The following is a 14,591-nucleotide window of genomic DNA, read 5'->3' as shown; positions in this document are numbered from 1 at the left end:
GCAATGACCGTAAATCGTTGGGAAGAGATTTGTATGAATGTACGTAAATGCATGCTGTCCACTGTAGTGAACAAACTGTAGCAATTATTTAAAAGGAAATTTAAATAAAATTATTTTTTTATTATCACTAAGGTTTATTTTAAGTAGAAAAAGTACGAACATTTTTAACTTTTCTAGATCATGTGTATGCAACAAAGGGTTAGTTATCTTCGCCAAAAACAATTTTAAATGATTAAATTTGGATTTAAACAACATAAGGAAAAGCCATCATTACAAATTGTTCCAATTTTTAAAGGGCACTGACTTCTGTTATAAACTAATCTGTTCTTACCTCAAATTTCAAATGTATAGTAATTGTTCTTCCAAAACTTGTAACTACTTTGTAATTCATTGTTTTTACCTTTTTTTTTTTTTTTTTTTTTTTTTTTGTGCGCACGTACCTCGTAGGGTTTTGTGCCAGGAACTAAAATCAATTAATCAATCGATCGGGAGAATTTGCGCACTTATGTAGAATTTTCGAGAAATTTCTAACACCTGAGGGTGTATGTTGTTTCTAATCGGCTGTCATTAATTGGAATTATAAAACACTAATTGAATTTACAAAAGGATCTGGTGAAATTCCTGTCAGGAGTTGCGAAAAGCAAATTGAGGACAGAGGATTAAACAGAAAATAATAAATTAAGGGGACTCGTACACCTTAAAACCCCATAAGTTGGTGTTGGTGTTTTTAATTATGGCAAAGCACACTAGGGCTATCTGCCTAAGGGGAGGGATGCCTTCGTGGAGGACTTTCTAATAAAACCCCATAAGATTTTCGAATATGTGACTGTTGCAAGAATTGGGATAACTTATTTATTTTAAAAGCAATTACTTCCAACTTTTTACAGATGACTACATAATATAGCTGCTTTCTGGAAAAGTGATCAGAAAGTTTGTGTTGCCACAAATATTTTTATAATTTACTCCTCTTTGTGACAAAAGTTTTCGTCATGTTTGTGACAAAAGTCGTTTCCACCTTTCGCGCACAGTTTAAAACATTCTGTTGCATAATTTAATATATAGCTTTTATAACATTTGGAAACTACTGTGAACCAAAAAATTCTAAGAATTTCATGTTAAATTTTTATTTTGTTTGGAGTCGAGTTTACAAAATGCATTTTATTAAAAAAAATCTGTAATGTTTTCATCCATAAAATTTTTTAATATTAAAATATTCATCAGATTTTAGGTTCAGTTAAAAGATAGGGCTCTTATAAAGAATTCCCTCCAATTTCAAGTGTGTACCATTAGCCATTTTTAAAATATCGTGCGCGCAAGGTGGAAACGTGACGAAACATTTTGTCACAAAGCGAATTAAATTACAAAAATATTTGTGGCAACACAAACTTTCTGATGACTATTTCAGAAAGCAGCTATATTATGTAGTCAGTTGTTGGAAGTAATTGATTTTAAAATAAATAAAATATCTCAATTTTTGCAAGAGTCACATATTCGAAGGGTGTTAAGGGGTCTAAGGTGTATGAGCCCCCTTAAAATAACTTACGAATTATGAAAACCTAATTTACGAAATACCGAAATGAACGAAGAATTAGCTACAAAATAGATCTGATGCGTCAATAAATGACGTTACATTTACGAGTGCTTAATGAATACAAATAAAGGCACTTGGCGATGATGTGGCTGGCAAAAATTCATACAGGTCGGCGAGGGAAAAAACGCTCCGATTCAGCACTGTGAAGAATGGTTCCATATCTGTTCTGAACATTTGGATTTTTGGACCGACATGAAATAATGTTTGTCCAAAAAGTTGTCAGGTGCCTCCTTCGATTGAAGGTTGCTGAATCAAGCGTTTTACTGGTTCGTGTCAAAAGCTTGATGTAATGGCGATCTCTGTGTGCTTAAGAATTGAAATATTTCATTAAATAAAATTAAATTGAGCTGTGCCCAAATTTTCGCTTAAAGCCTGATATTATTAATTTGTCCAGTTCATAAAACTAAGTACACGTACAGAAAAAGCTTTAAATTACAGCTTTTAGAGCAGTTCCTGCACTATATATTGAAAGCAGTCTAATATAATAAGAGGCTTTTCGCACATTTTTTAGAGGATTGCAATAGCTGCTATACCGACAATAGCTGCGCGGTCGTACGGCACAGTACGGCGCCGAATCAAAAATGCGCTGGGTAATCATTCAAACAAGCAGTCCGTTTCGCTGATTGTATGAACAGGAAAAGTCTTGTCTTATTTGAGCGTGTTTTTGTCTTGTCTTATTTGAGCTTGTTTTTGTCTTGTCTTATTTGAGCGTGTTTTTGTCTTGTCTTATTTGAGCGTGTTTTTGTCTTATCTTATTTGAGCGTGTTTTTGTCTTGTCTTATTGATACTCAAGACATCGAAAAGGAGCCTATGAACTTTTATCCCTTTTAAATAACTCTATAAACTCTTAAGAACTCTAATTCCAATGTACTAATTAAAATTATGTGTTTTTATATCTTTATGAACTCAAATTCTTATGAACTCATAAAAACTCTGAATTCATCTCCGCAGCTATTACAGAACTTTCAAATTAGAATTAATTATCTTTTATTTATTTTATTAATTATCAAGATTTTTCTCAGAACTTTATTTAATGTATATGTTTATGTATAATGATTTAACGTATATATACAAATTTCGTATATTGTGTAGATAATAAAATTTTCATCAGGTACCACTGAGTGAGCAATAATGCTGAAAGTCCTCATGGCGGCACAGCTGCTCACCCAGTGGTCTCCTGCCTCCTGTCGTATTCGAACGCCCTTCAGGGGTCGACTCAGGTAAAACCTAGGTAGCTACTGATTAGGATCTGTGCCTAGGCAGCCTCGAGTATCTAAAATTAGTCTCTATAGGACTGGAGTCATCGCTGGCGATGGCTGTTTCAGGCTCGCTAGGGACCATATGGTACTGTTTTGTCCGTTCCGTTGGCTGCGGTGGAGCTATATAGTCAGATATTGATGGTTGTCCGGGGCGAAAGACCCCCGTCGGTGGAATTGGCGAATTCAGAGGGCCTTTAAACTGCTTGAGGTTTCCAGTGGGCTCTGGAGCCTCAAAACTGCATGTTCATATCCTTCCTCGGTTTCTGCCTGGGGGCGCCTAAAGCCAACGTCTGCATACCATGACGTAATGTTAGCGAGCCGGAATGGCGGCCCGGTCTGTCTGACAAAGTTTAAGTGACTTCGTTCTGCTGTCCGGGGTTGGGACCCCGGACAGCAGAATGGCCATATATTCAATAACAAAACAATTTATTTTCACAATATATTTATATTTGCACAATTCAGCAATATATTTGGTATCCAATGCGTTTAGTATACCATTTCGCTTCGCTTACAGTGTTACTTTTGTATAACATCTTGTTGTTGACTAATGCTGACTTGCCTGACCTACAGTCAGCCCAAGCCCACGAAATTCCTCGTGGCAAGGAACTCAAGATACGCCTGTCGTTCGCAACAGCCTTGAGCACCTTACAGGTGACAGTGCGATTTAGCTCTTTCGCCCCCGATTTTGATAGAGAGCACCCCGGGGAGCGACGGGTTCTAGCCTCTCGTACCCCTCTTTCCCTTACCCCCAACCTCTCGAGAAAACTTTTGGTCTTGCCATATATTTAGAGTGCGCCCGTGTCGCACAGACACTATACATTTACAAACATGCATGCCTTCTCCGGGATTCGAGCCTGGGCCTTTCGGCATGGCAGTCAGCAACGCTAACCTCTATACTGGTTGGGCGTCTTTTTGTAACCTAGTACAATTCTTCAATAAATATGTTTGAGTGTGGGTTTTAATAAAGCACAAAATGATTGCATATTTAGACAAATTAAAAGATAAAATGTAATTTTTTTGTCTTTTCATATTACATTAATAATGCTTACATTTTAAGTCTTAAGCATAAACAATTTCCCTTTAATACCGGGCCCACCAGCGGCCGAGCGGTAAAGTCTCTGAACACTGGTAGTTCGGTCCGAGTTTCGAATTTCGCGAACGGGCTGGCTGCATGGGTGTTTTCGTGGTTTTCCCCATGTGTAACGTGTATACGAGCCAGTTTCCCTTAGAAAGTCCTCCACAAAGGCATCCCTCCCCTTAGGCAGAGAGCCCTCGAGGCTTTGCCGTAATTAAATAACCCCTTTAATATCGTCACTGCAAAAAGGCGTCGCTAGGCATTTCCACGACGGCGCCGATTAGGCTTGGCGCGGGCTTGTACATAATTCGAAAGAAATCTGTCAAACAGGAAATATACGTTTAGGGGCAGATCCTTGTATATATATATACATCATAAATCCTCATTCAAAATAGATCTGCTTGATTTATTCTGTTTCGGAAAATCAAACTTTACACTTTTATCATAGTGGAAAAAAATTATAGATCTTTGAAATAATGGTCCCTTAATAATAACATTTTGGTTGTTTAAATTCTAGCATGTAATTAAAAAAATCTGACGTGTACACCACATGACTTCCTTGTGCGGAATATTAAACTATTTATACGAAATAAGAAAATATACGTATTTTTTCTTGCATTTCATTTAAATTTAATGAATTGAATTAAATCTCCTTCGTCGATACCGCATAAATCACAATAGAATAAATGCACTCTTTAAAATTTACTATATTTGTTTACCATAGCGGCATTCTGGCGTTAGTTTCACTTAACAGCGTTACATTTCATTCATTTGCAAAAAATTTATATCATTTGAAGAATTATCTAATCGTTGCCACATGTTCTATTCAAACACTATGATAAATCTAAAACGATGTATGAAATAAATTAAACAAACAACAAAAGATAGAAAAGAAACCGAGCATTCAGTTATTCTCATTCAATTAATTCAATTCTCACTTCGCGACAAGACAAAAATACACAAAAACTCAAAATATCTATATTACAATTTACGAATTAAATCTTAAACACTTATTTCCTCGAATAAATTCCAGAATGGATTAAACATGATTTAATTTGAAATAATAAAGGAAGGCGTTATCTTTGCTGTTGCGAAGCTTATTTCTCTAGATTGGCAACAAATCCACCATTCTGCTAAGTTTCAAATGTAAACAAATATAGCCGTTATGATATAAATAATTAGGCTTAGACATACTTAAACAACTTTTAAATTGTTGACAACAATTTTAAAAATATTGCATGCAGATTTACTAAAGGCATAAAAACCTTAACCGGAAGATAAAAACAACATAATTCAATCATTTTTAAAGAAAAACGCACAATTTACAAACATATTAGAATAAAGAAACGTCACTGAGCAGAGTAACAGAGTGGATATATAAATATATTTATATACTTTTGGTGCGGCCGATTGCAACCGAAATAGGAGGTTTCAAAGTTCTGAGACTAATCAATTTTGAGTTATGCGAGATACATACGTACGTACGCACAGACGCCACGAAACGTTCTCTTTAGAATTCATTTTAAATCAATTTTATAACCTTTTTTAGAGGAAAAAGAGTCCTTTATTCTGTCCCTATGTACAGATGTCACGCAAAAACATCGCTAAATTGCATTTGATAGCCGTCAAAATGGATATTTTCTTTGAAATATGATACCCAAAATTTTTCGCAATTACGATGCTTCCTTTTTACTTCGTACAAGGAAGTAAAAAGCATTGTATTTACAGCAGAAGACAAAAGAAAAAAAATTGTGTACACCACATGACTTCTTTATACGGAATATTAAATTATACGCAATTTTTCTTGCATTTCATTTAAACTTATTGTATTGAATTAAATCTACTTCGTCGATAGCGCATAAACCATAGTAGAGTAAATGCATTCTTAAGAATTCACTCTGTTTACCATAGCGACACTCTAGCGGTATGTTCACTTAGCAGCGTTATATTTCGTTCATATTATAGCTCAGAATGCACAAAATTTATATCATTTGAAGAATTCTCTAATCGTTCCCACTTGTTCTATTCAAATATAATAAATGTAGAACTATGTATATAAGAAATTAAGCTAACAAAACAAAAAAGAAATAGTTTTTCACAGACGATTCAGTATTTCTCATTCAATTAATTCAGTTCTCACTTCGCGACAAGGCAAAAATACATAAAAACTCCAAATATCGGTCTTAAAAATTTTGAAGTAAATCTTAAATACTTAGTTCCTCGAAAAATTCGAGAAAGGACTAAGCATGATTTTATTCGCAATAATAAAGGAAGTCTTTATCTTTGTTGTTGCGAGCTTAGTCTCTCTAGACTGGCAACAAATCTACTATTCTGCTGTTTCAAATGCAAACAAATATGTCCTCCACGTTATTAAAAAATTAGGCTTAACCGCATTTATTCAAATTTTGATGGCTCTAGGTACCGTTGTTTTATTACAGTGCAAGAAACATACATACATTCATGCAGATTCTTCATTATTTAATGTCTTTAAATATAATAAAGGGCTATAATATTGAGTGGCAACAATCTGAAAAGTGAGGCAACGCAAAATGCCAAAACGAAATTAATAGTCATTCTGGGCAAATATCCACTTTGGACTAAAAATTAATTGATTAATGATCAGATTTATCTTTTACTTCTGTTTAATAATTATAATAAATATTGCTCCTAAATATTGCTTTTTTCACTGTTCCGTTAATTATACGAATATGGGAATATTTAACTATTGAAAGAATTGATTCATTGGCAATAGAATAATACAGAAAGAAAATTTCTGAATAATGAATGACCTCCCCTAAGGTATTATTTACTAGTATTTCATCTAGCTTTTTTTTATTTCTCGATTATATTCACAAGTATGGTAGCTTTTCAAATATTTTCTAAAATAAAGGAAATAAAAAGTTAAATAAATAAAATAAATAATAAAAATAAATAAATTTTAAAAAATTTAGTTTTGAGTGAAAACCTATGACAAAATTGTTTCGGATTTGGACAGAAAAATGCACTTTTTTCATAAATTCAGCGTAAGTATTTAAAGTACGATATTTTGCCTTTACGTAAGATATCAGGATTATCAAAGAACTAAAATAAATCCTATTTATAAGAATTTGTTTTATAATCTGTGAAATTTCCAAAGCTTTATAGCAGGTACTCATTTCCTACTCTGAAATTTTAAATTAAGGAATTTGCACCGAGCAATTTTTAAAAAATCACCAAAATATTTCCTTGGTAATTTTGAAGTTTTCAATGTTGGTTTGGATAACTGAATAGCAAATTTTTGCATTTATTAACATATACTTTAATAATTTGAATATTTGGTTTAATGATTCTGGATTTTCAAAAAATAACCAAACATGTTAATTAAACTGGCGGTTTCAAATAAATTTATTTAGAAGATTTATCTTTGCTATCTTCAATGGCGCGAGCAATGAAGTTCTGAGGTTATTATTGTGTTCGTTAAGATATTTAATATTTCTGTAATCCTTTCTATTATTTACGTGTCCCCCCCTAAGAACATCTCTCCCTGCACGGAAGGAAGAGATGTCTTCGTGGATGACTTTCTAAGGTAAACTGGCTCGTATGAACCAGTTACACATGGCGAAAACTACGAAAATGTGAATGCAGCTAGCACGTTCGCGGGATTCCAACCTCCGATCAAACTACGGCTAATAGGTAGTTTGGCGACATTTTGGTAAGGCAATAAAGGTTACTAGCTAGGGCTTTAGCAGTGTACATGGATGAAGTCAAGAGTGTGCGCAATGCGATATTTGTGCAATTCTGGGGTTTTTTTGATACCGTGTATGTGCAATTCTTAAAAACACGGCAAGCAGCTTGCGATTCTGCACTTTCTCCCAATTTCGCACCTAATCTTCGTCATGATTAAGCACTTTTGTTCCATAAAAGTTCTAGCATAAGCGTAATTCGGCTAGCAAATTGTTGGAAAAGATATTGAGTAAAAAAAAAAAATGCCTTTACTTCGTGAAAACAAAATGGCGTCCAAAAACAAACTAGCAGGGTTGGTCACCAAATTTTTCGCCAAAAAGTTGCCAAGTTATCATAATCCGAAGATTAACCCAAACTACCAGTGTTCAGGGATTTTACCACTCTGCCGCTCGTGACCGGCGAGAGCTTCTGTCATCAGTTATTAGTTCAGCGTGAGTTCAGAGTGTTGAGATATATATATTAGCTTCGCTCCTTAGATGCCTTTGCATTGCGTTCTGTTTAATTTTCTTAGTGGTTTGAAGTGTAACTACTGATTGCACTGTGTGATACTGGGAAGACTTGTACGGCTGTCGGTGTGGAAAGTTTCAGAACTATGAAGTGTTACTTTTGGTCAAATAAATTTCATCAGGCTATCATCGATTCTGCGTACTTTCAATCTATAACGAACTCGAACGCACGCAACAATATTATGTAATTCTGCTTAACATTACCTGTAAACAGAGCTAACGTGCAAATGAAAGTTTAAATACAATTATAAAGTCCTGACTTAATTGATAACTCATGGCTCAAGTATACATCGGCGATATATATATGTAATAAATTCAAACTCAGAAGCAATGACCAGGACAATTGCAATATATTCAGGAGCAGGAATTTGGATGGCTTAGTAGTGTTAATGCATAATGACTAGGATATTGGAGGCGAAGATAGATTAAATCTTCAGTTTTATTTTTTGGGCAACATGTTGCGGCTACACACAAGTCGGCAGATTAAATGTGCCTGTTCCAAAAGGCTTACATTTTTGATAATTTTGTACCAAGAAAGCATAGCAGACAGACAGCCGTGTAGCTAGGCCAAAGCGTGGAAAGAAAGTGCGTCATGTTCAGGATGAAATCTGAAGTCAAACTGGGTTAGTTTTGGTTCTCAATACATTGTGATTGGACAAGTTAATATTGCTCTAAAATTACTATAGGCTGCTTGAGTTTTAGATCCATTTACATCACTATAATTACGTAAGAGTCATATGACACTGAATAGTCTCGAAATGACGCAGTGCAAAGAGGAGTTACTATTTTTAGATCAGAGGAGGGAAATTTACGTTGCGAATTTAATCTTTATACATACATATATATATATATATATATATATATATATATACACAGGGTGCCCACGAAAGTTCAGTACCACCCGTTTAATTGCCGAATGGCTGCATCTATAGTCTTATGACTATCTTCGATGTAGAAGTAAAGTGGCTATACGCTATACTAGATTAGGTAGCTTTCAGCGCCATTTAGTGGAAAACAGCAGAGTTAGCGTCCGTATCTCGAAAACCGAAGACAGCTGGTCACGCAGCGTATCTCCCTTAAACGTTTTACAACCTGTAGGGTGGTTTTGTGTGAAGGACGCGGTCCTGCAATAAAATGTTGCCAACGCAACCGCGCTACCGATAGTGTCTTGCGCTCACATTCGCCGTAAGTAGAACCATCTCACAATAATCATTTTTTGAAAATCGCTGCATGACCATGAGCTTCAACATGGTACAACCACGAGGAGATATCACTTTTATAGCTGTCTCAGGTGAACAAGTGTGACGTTTCATACATCATTTCGCACACCAACGCACCCATTCGCGCACCAAGCTCAAGCTGCATTGAGTTGATGCGTTTTGCGACACGATTGTGCACGATCTGTATGTTGTCTACTCTGTTTGTAAAGACAATCAGTACAAGGATGCACTCCGCGAGATTCTAACCACAGTCTTCTCGAGTGGGAATTACAAGCGACGTCACTGCCGCGATCATAGCCGAATTCTTCGCATTTGAATTATAAAATTCAGTTCAACAGCAATATCGCAAAATAATTTTGAAATGAGCGCATCTTTAGAATTTCCGAAATACAGTCTTGTTTGTTAATCAGAAATTCGTTGAAGTGTTATATATGAAATCCATAATAAAACAAATTTCAGATTCCAAATTAGGGCTTAAAGGTGGCCATATTCTGTGGAAGATTACGTTTGTTTTATCACAATGCGAGAAACATACATGCATTTATGCAGATTCTTTATTATTTAATTTCTTTAAATATAATATAGGGCGATAATTTTGGGTGGGAACAATTTGAAAAGTGAACCGACATTTAAAAGATTTCAACGCAAAATGCCGAAACGAAATTAATAGCCCTTCTGGGCTAACGCCCTTTGGGCTAAAAACTAAGAGATAAACGAAGAGTAAATAAATATTTTGTGTTTTTTCATATGAATGATATACGAGTATTTAATGAAAAGTTCGCCAACGTGTCATTAATCGGCGGCGGTTTATTTATTTTATTTATTTTTTTTTAGGAGTCCACATATAAGTCGAACCCTTTCTTCAAAGTTCGATTTTTATCCTTAAGATTGTCGACTTATACACGGGTAGATACGGTATATGTAATGCCAAATTTATAAACTTTCAAATTCTTTAGCGAAGTTTTTTTCATTAAATGGGAGGTGATCAAAGAACAAGTCTCTTAAATGCATTTCTAGTTCAAAGCGATTTGATCTAGAAACATTCAGAGCAGAAATAATATCTCTGATTCTATTCTCTTCAGCTAATAAAGATACTAGAATTTGTTAACAATACTTTTCTTGAGATTAAAAATCGATGACTCGTAAAGTGGAAAAGATTTTCACATGGCAATACAGTGAAAGTAAATCTTAACATCCACTGAAAATTGTCATATATAATAATTGCTAAAATACATGTACAAAGTTAAGCAAGTTGATATTTGAGTAAGATTAAAATTATAAACTAATTGCATAAATACAAGAAAATTTGTAATTTCAATACGATAACTTGGACAGCAAACTTGTCAATGTTTTATAATTTTCATTAAAAAAAAATTGTTCTGTAAATGTCCTAAAAGCACTTGTTTCCAGAAAGCTATTTAAAAACAGACAATCTCGGAAACAAGGGCCACTTGGACTTAATAACAGGTCCAATTTTTAAATCAAATCAATATATTTGCTCTTATGTGAATAATTTTTAAACATTAAATATCACTATTTATAAATTACTTGCATATGAATGATAAAAGTCCGAATGGATATTGACAGTTTCACAGTCAGAAGACTGGAGATTATTCAATTATCAACTACTTTTCCGCATCAGTAGGTTTTTGTAATGGTACTTACTATACAGGTATTTAGACTCGAAAAGAAACACGCTAATGTGACAATCAAAATCGTAAAAACAACCTTGTATTTAGCGTAGGTATAATGAAACACTCAATCGATTTCGAGGGCAGCTAGAGGTCCCTCCTCATCAGGAGAAAGAAATACCTAGAAAGAAGAAAATAAGAAGTTCAGATGTTGAGCGTAAGGTGCATTTGCCCTTCGCTCCCTATTTCGCTAATTTTTCTTGTCCTTTATGCTTGATCAGATAGCCTGGCTCAGTAAAAGTAGGCGGCCAGTGCAACTCTGATTAAAAATCTAGTTATAACCACGTGCAGTGCTGATAAGGTTTCTATGACTCCTTCTCCTTTATTTTCTTCTTTCTAGGTATTTCTTTCTCCTGATGAGGAGGGACCTTTAGCTGCTCTCGAAATCGATTGAGTGTTTCATTATACCTACGCTAAATACAAGGTTGTTTTTACGATTTTGATTACACAGGTATTTGTTTCTTTACTGAAAAAAAAAAATCTTCTTTGCAATTTAACTTTTTTGTTTGGTGGTTTTTTTTTGTTTTACAAGTTTTGAAACAGATTTAGACACACTTACTTGTAATAGAATTAAAAAATCATCTGATTGCAGAGTAATCAATTCTGTTTGTTACACAAAATGCAGCAGAACATCCAGAATCAAATTCACATTCAAGTACAATATCGTGCATATTCCTAATATGCTTTCTTAATTGTTGATAGGTTAATTAATTTCTGCCGCATGATAGGCCAATTAAACTACCACTTACTGATTCAGGACGTACATCATGCACATTATGTAAATGGCGAAATAAATTAGTACGAAACTGAAAATATCTTCAAGCAAAAAGTGCACATTTCTTTTTCAAGACTAATCCATCCAGAATGAAGTAACTTTGTATCCAATGCTAGAATACTATGCAAGAAACTAAAATAGCGACGAATGGGCATACAATCATGTAAGAAAATTAAAATGGCGGTGATAAAATTTTGCTACACAAATTCGCCAATTCCTACGACAACCCGAGAGGATTTCGGTTAGAATTGAGACGCTCCTATATAAACGGCTAGAGTCCATCATTTAAAAAAAAAAAAAAAAAAAAAAAATGTCTAACGCATCTCATAAAACATTTCGCGGTAAGAAGTGCAAAGATTTTGAATACCTCTCATGAAGTTTAAGATATCTCTCTCTCCTTTCAACATGCTTTAGGGATGTAATGGTAGCGCATTCGGCGCGTAGGTTACAGGTTCGAATCCCGGCGAAGGCATTGCACATTTTTCACATCACAACCTAATGACCTCTAGCCCGAACTAAAAGGTGGTTGACGATAATTCGTCAATATCAGGATTTGGCGACTGCGTCCGCTAATCCCCAGTCGTCCTTTAAAAGTGGATAAGGTAAGTTCTCAGTCCTTCCAAAGCATGCTTCTCATGTAATTTACCCATTAACGTCAAAATAAAAAAAAGGTTACACACGCGTGATATACCCATTATGGGGCAAATAGGGCGCTGAGAAAAAGAGACTAAAAACCTAGTACTTCCAGCATGCCTTCGTGGAATAACGGTAGAACACTGGGCAAGCATTCGAGAAGTCTAGATTCGAGTCCCGACGAAGGCATTGCACATTTTTGATATTTCATGCTTCAAAATAACCTAATGACTGTACAAAGTAATCTCTTTTTTCCTCATTTGGGTCAATCTCTCTTAAAAAAATTTAAAAAAATCAGTCTGTTACTTTTTTTTATATCGTTTAACTTCTTTTAACTTAAAGGCTCTTTATCTTCTTTCACCGAAGGACTATTAGTTTCGTTTTGGCATTTTGCGTCGGACGGATAAATGTCGGTTCACTTTTCAAACTGTTGCCACAAAATGTTAGAGTCCTGCATTATATTTGAAGAAATTAAATAATGAAAATCTGCGTAAATGTATGTATATTTCTCACATTGTCATAAAATAACGGTACATAGAGTCATCAAATTTTGAATAACGTAATCCTCCAACGAATATGAGCATGTGGAAGACCAAATTTGAAATTTGAAATTTGTTTTATGATCGATTTCCTATTTTTTAAAACTTTGACGAATTTTTGATTAACAAACTCAAGGATTTCAAAGCGAGCAATGGCAACGTTGTGCAGAAAAAATTTTTTTATCTCCAGCGCGTGAGTCTCTGTATCGGAAATTCTAAAGATAAGCTCGTTTTAAAACTATTTTGCGATATTGCTGTTGCACTGGATCTTATGGTTTAAGTGCGAGGAACATGATATTTAATAAAGAAAGGTAACACACAAAATGTTAAAAAACGCCCCTTTGGACGTAATTTAAAATCTGAAACATTTCAGATTTTTTTTTTTTTTCCTAGTTCTTAATTTGTTATTTCACGATCTTCCTTCTAGGCTAATTCTTTGGTTTCTCCTTTTTCCATATGTAAAAATTCTTTGCAGTCTATTTCTTTTTCCAGGTTGTACGATTTCTTTGGCTCAGTCGAAGGAAATTCAGTAAAATTGTTGGCAACTTTTAACGAGAAGTGATGCCAGTAATCATTGATTGTTGACGAATTAAAATGTTGCTTTCTGTTGGCGTGAAGGTGAATTGTGGTAGTACTTCACTTGTGGGTATAATTCAATGAAAAAAAAAAAAAAAAAAAAAAAACTTAGACGCAGAATATAAATAAATGAAAATTATATTATAGATATCATGCAAAAATACGTCCAGCGTTGCATGATTAAGACAATATTGTTTATTTTGAAATAAGAATTTTATTACAGTAAGACCCCGCTTAACGCTGTTTCGGTTTAGCGCTCTTTTATTTCAACCCGGGGATTCCACGAAATCGCTCGCAGCATACGGGGATTCCCCGAAATATTATGCAGCGATAGGTTTCAAATACATATCCGAAAGAGTGTACTTGTATTTCTTGTTTGGTGTGGTATTGTACAGACATATTTTGAAGGGGTAAATGTGGAAGATGTCGAAGAAATAATTCAAGAAGCAGCGGCTAGTCTTTCTAATGATGAGCTCAAGGAATTAACTGAACAAGAAGAAAACAAAAATGTTGACAGCAGTGATTCAGAAGAAGAGCAAAAAGAACTTTCGATGGCGTTTGTAAAAAGGAGTTTGTCTACCATAACTGAAATAATGGATCAATTCTTTGAAAATGATCCGAATTTTGACAGGAGCTCAAAAGTAAGGCGTGGTGTTAGAGATGCTCTATCCGTCTATGAAGAACTTTTAAGAGAACAACGCAAAAGAAAAAGGCAAACAACATTACATGCTTTTGTCACAAAAAGGCAGAACACTGAAAACGCGGAAGGCTAACTAAATATGACTGACTTAGAATTTTGTTTTTTTTTTAAGAATATTCGTTTTGTTGTTTATATTTTGTTTTTATTTTTGCAAGAAATAATAATGCGGTATTAATTTGGTCTTTAAGAAATAAATGTTTGGTTTTATTTTTATTAAAAAAACATACTTTTTAAATTTAATACCTAACCAATTTCCTAGCCATCTTCCCCTAACCCCAATATTTACATGTAAAGATAGCGTCG

At 34.4% G+C, this 14,591-nt stretch overlaps 1 long non-coding RNA gene across 1 annotated transcript in view; it reads left to right on the top strand.

Annotated features, from left to right (window-relative positions):
* Positions 1-14,591, top strand: part of LOC146997054 (uncharacterized) — a 51,878-nt gene that overhangs the window by 20,661 nt on the left and 16,626 nt on the right. The window lies entirely within an intron of this gene.

The sequence above is a fragment of the Stegodyphus dumicola genome, chromosome 5 (assembly GCF_044657685.1).
Source record: "Stegodyphus dumicola isolate Sdum_Otavi_A_Nest chromosome 5, ASM4465768v1".
Classification (NCBI taxonomy): Eukaryota; Metazoa; Arthropoda; class Arachnida; order Araneae; family Eresidae; genus Stegodyphus; species Stegodyphus dumicola.
The sequence above is the reverse complement of the archived record's forward strand: the minus strand, read 5'-3'. Positions and strand labels throughout refer to the sequence as shown.